This window comes from Tamandua tetradactyla, chromosome X (genome assembly GCF_023851605.1).
Source record: "Tamandua tetradactyla isolate mTamTet1 chromosome X, mTamTet1.pri, whole genome shotgun sequence".
Lineage (NCBI taxonomy): Eukaryota > Metazoa > Chordata > Mammalia > Pilosa > Myrmecophagidae > Tamandua > Tamandua tetradactyla.
Window position 1 is genome coordinate 74,460,315 of NC_135353.1, and position 5,006 is coordinate 74,465,320.

Sequence of the window (5,006 nt, forward strand, 5' to 3'; positions counted from 1 at the left end):
AAGAGTACCAGCCCTACAGATATCAGAGAAGAAAAGGGATCCGCATAATAAGCAGGTTAAATAGAATCTTTCTGAAAGACATAGTGGAACAAGAGAGGGAATCAAAACATTACAGACATCTTCCACCAAGGAATGAAAACAAAGGAAGGAGCAGATGTAAATGCTATTAGTGTCTTGAAAAATTCCAGGGCAGCGGAAAGGCATTGACTTGAGGAGCACATGAGAGATTCACTGGTCATTACTAATTCCATAAATTCATCATGCTCACTCTATTTACAAATTAAAACCTGTAGAAGCTCATAGTAAATTGCTTCCATTTACAGATATAACAGAGAAGGTATATGGCCACTGTTTATGACTATTAGTCTTAAATTTGAAATTGCTGCTATACCACTTATTAAAATAATTTAGGTAAAATTCGTTTCCTCAGCAAACAGCTGGAATATTTAAAAATTTATTTTAGAATTATAGTGATAAATTTTAAAAAACCCATTAATTCCATCATAACTCAGGGAAAATGAACAAATTATTTCCATATTTCATAGTTACAATTTTCTTTACAATTGGGGCACAAGCATCAGAAGTGTCAGTGTTGACTCTACTTCAGAAATTTGTAGAAGGAGATTCACCAGCAGAAAAAAATGTTGGGATGAGGCTGAGCCCTTCATTAAGAGAAGTATATCACAAGCCTATGCATTTCTATAGTAGAAGACATTGGAAGGAACCATTTCGACATAAGACTGAAAATGCTTGTTCATAGGAGTTAGAAATGCTGTGTTATCAATGCTGTAAATGATTATATTACTAGGCTGAGACCATGCTCAGTTTAGTGCCAGGGCGCCAAAGACTTGGGGTTAAAAGCAAAAATGGAAATTAACACATCTGAAATCTGCAAAAGGAAAATTAGACTTAAAATAAGACCTTGTAATTGGGGTTGTCACCATTTCAAATGTATAAACTTAGTGAGAGATTGCAGATTTCTCAAATTACTCCCTCTGAGAGCCTAAGCAATACACAAAAATGAATTTTCTTTCCCAAATAATGTCAATGCATTGTTACAAAATTAATCTCAATGGGAGATTATCCCCATTGCTTTGAGAGCCACAGGCCATGGACTCTGGCAAGCTGACATAGACTTGCTGTCATTCTTGAGAAGCTTAAACCAAAATGTTATTTCTTTGTTAATATTTCTTCCTGCAGATACAACTGAGAATTGGCTAGTGTATTTGAATTCTTAAAAGCAAAAATAGCACATTATAGAGTTAGTAATACAAATCCTGAGGCCTTGAATTCACCTACACTCATTTCATGCAGAGAATTCCACACCACCACCCTGTTTTCTCTACCCTGTGAAGTTAGTCTGCTTGCAAAGAGCATGTTTTCTGCCCCCACTACTACATGTCCTAAGAGCAAAGAGACCAATTCCTGTGGGGCAGACACATATATTTTCAAATATGAATGTAATCAGTAATAAAGGCTACATTTTTTACTCCCTGTCTATCTATAAATTAGGTTTAGAACTTGGGCAGGAAGATACTTGTTACCTTTAGAGGCCCCCTTAAGTTGCAATAATAGTTTAGAAAATTTATTTTTTGTCATTTGATACCAAAAGAATATGAAATAATGAACAATTCAAAAACATAACACTTTACCTTGTGTTACACTAATTCAAAAGGGTCACACTCATTACCTCTTTATATAACCTTCAAAATGTTTCTATAGAGTTTTTGAGGGCCTAGGCAATATTAATGAATACACACTTGAAAGAGCACTGAATTATGAGTTAGCAATTCTGGATTTTATTACCAAATAAGTCACTAACTGGTTCGGGCAAATCAGCTAACCTCTACTGGCTTGTATTTCTAGAACTTTAAAATGAGGGTTTCAGAAAAAAATGACTCCAATAATTCATTCCATGCAATCCTATGTTATAAAATTGTTATTTTTCACAAAAAAGAAAGAAAAAAGTCACTTGTGGTGATAAAAAGAAATTAAGCCTTCTAGCCTCCTATATTCTGGAGCAGCTGGAAGGAAAAATCTGAGATCACATGGTAGCCCATGACAAACTAAGGTATCTGTCCTGAAGCTACTTGTTGAAGAGTGCTTTGAAAATTATTGCTTTTTAAAAATTTCTTTGTATATATGTAGATACTATGTATCTACAGTATGTATATACTATGCAATAAGAAAATTAAAAATAAATAAAATTGTCATGGAGAAATAACCAAATTACACCTTCTAAACTTTTTTTTTCAAATTACCAGAAAAGTATCACAAATTTATTGGCTTATATTTCATTTCATTGCATACCCCCCGACCATTAAATAAACAAAAAACATTTATGCAATTTTTTAAATGAAAAGGAGCCTTTACATTTTTAGATCACATGTTTTCATTTTGTCATCTCTCTCTTTCTAAAAGACTTGCTCATAAACCTTCCCCAATTTAGGCTTCCTGGTCATGGGGGTGATGTGTTCTGTATTCTGTAAAATCGGGTAGTTGGTATGTCTGTTCACATTTCAAGTGAATCTCACTTTTTCTGTAGCAGGAACCAGTGGCATATGTTCTATATACAACCAGCTGCAGCTTCCTGGAGATCTTCCTGATCTGGAGACCCAAATATATCCAGGAGTAGCTTCACAGCTCCATCCTCGTGCACATTGATGCAGTTGTCTGTGTCTTTTGAGAGCTAGTAAAAGGCCTAAGCTGTCATTATGCACCTTGGTGTCCTTTGATTTCAGGTAAAGCACTAACAGAGTCACTGCTTTGATAGCCATAAGCCACTCATTTCTACCCCATATGCAGCAATGCAAAATAGCTTCTGCCAGATGGTGCCTCAGTTTGCCATTATTTGTATTTGCCAGTTTTTACAGTAAAGGGACAACTCCATGATCTGTGATAACAGCTCAATTTTCTTGATTTCTTGCTATATTGGTAATAGTAGCACACACACTTGCCAGAACTTCTTTGTTGTCTGATTTCAGTAAATTGACAAGTTCAAACCATTATCAGAGGAAGAAATCTTCTCTCTAGCATCTTTAGCATTTTCAGTGCAGGGGCAGAGGGAGCCCACTCTGTACTGGCCTTCACATTGGGGTGAAGGTTTTTCAGCAATGACTACCACAAATGAACTCTAATCAAGTGATCAATTATCATCATATTTTCAGGTTCTACTTCACAAGCACCAACTGCTCTTCTGACATTTGTTAAGAAGAGCGTGCTGTATTCCAATGAGAAGGTTCATGAGTGGTTGCGTGACACCACATTTCTGGACAATGACGTAGTTTTCATATTCTTTGTAGCACTCTCCCAATGCACCAACCACATTCACAAGCACTTCTTCCAGCTGATCAAGGTTTCAACATCATGGAATTTCACCAACACAACAGATTTTCCCATGCATCTGTCTGCAAGGTGGGCCTGAGCATCCATTTGAGAATTCATAATCTTAGGCATATTCAATAGATTCCAGTACTGTTTGCTCTCCTATAACTGAGGAATGTTTGAGAATCTCTATATCATTCTTAATCATTGATGGACATAAACATATTTCTAAGGAAATATGCTTCACTGAATGATTGAGCAGGTGCAAATCTAGTTGCTGACTTAGCTTGGCACGGCTCATCTTAACCTCACTTTCAGGATCATCATCTTTGATGATTTTGTCAAGGATATTTAATGCAATCAGTCTTCTCCTTTCTTTATACTATAGTGTGAGCCCAGAATTTTTACTATGGGATCTCTATTAGCTTCAAGACATGGTTGTGCTTCCTTCAGCTTTGTGTCCCTGACAATATATAATAATCAAGAAAGCTGCTCAAATCACTTAATTTTAATTTGAAGGACACAGAGAAAGAGCAAAGGCTCTCCATTCCTGTTAACTTCTGATTTGGCTGTTGTTTCACTGACAACATAACCTGTTTCAGTTGCAGAAGGGTCCAGACTTGTTTTCCATTCAAATGGCTGTACGAAACAAATTTTGCCTCTTGGAAATGTTTATGGATAAAACTCTCCACAAACAAAATAATTTCACTTAAAATTGCTTCATTTAGAAGGGTGATTTCCAGGGTTTCAGCACCATATCCAGCTGCAGCTGCAGTCCACTGAGCTGACTTTGTCAAGGCCACCCCCATGGGTCTGCTGTCGCTCAACTCTGAGTTTAGCACTCACAATGAATTAAGATAAGGAGCGGTTGAATGGGTTTCACAGCACCTTAAAATATAATAACCAGCAAACAGCAAAATACAGTCTAAGCAGCAACTTGCATTTATCCACGTGCTTCCAGTCAAGCATATTGAATGCACATAACCTTAAATTTTCACCGAGTTCTCAAAAACAGCATAGAAGAGGCTTCACTTTTCTCCTGAGGTCTACCCCTCTGTGAACCCTTCAGCTTCCCTGAGGGTCTTATATGTTCTGGATTTCCTGATATCAGTAACATCTATAGGTTGGTTCCACTCAGGCTCACATGATGGAGGTCAGCATCAACAAAGTCTTTTTCCTTCCCTTTTAAACTTTTTAATTGGAAAATTGTAGTCATTTAGAAAAGTGTATTTATAATACATATATGGCTCAATGAATTTTCACAAACCAAATGTGCAAATGTAAGCAACACCCAAGATAATGTTCTCTAAAAGTCCTTTTGTGCTTGCATTTCCCCTCAAGAGTAACTGCTATCTTTATTTTTAACACCATTAATTTGTTTTGTCTAGGTTTATACCTTATACAAATGGAATTATGCAACATAAATGCTTTTATTTCTGTTTTCTTTTGCCCAGCATTATATTTATCTATATTGATGCATATAACTGTAGGTTTTTCATTTTTATTGGTGTATATCATTCCATTGTATGACTATATCAGTATTTATTCTTTAATTCTACTGTAAATGGGTATTTATGTTAATTCCAGTTTCAGGCTATTATTAATTGTCAGCTATGGACATCCTAATGTGTAACTTTTGGTGAACATAATGATGCATTTCTGTTGGGTATATAACTGTAATA

At 35.9% G+C, this 5,006-nt stretch overlaps 1 pseudogene; it reads right to left on the reverse strand.

Moving 5' to 3' along the window:
• Nucleotides 1–2,519: 2,519 nt before the first annotated feature.
• Nucleotides 2,520–4,133, reverse strand: LOC143671889 (uncharacterized; annotated as a pseudogene).
• Between the last annotated feature and the right edge of the window lie 873 nt (nucleotides 4,134–5,006).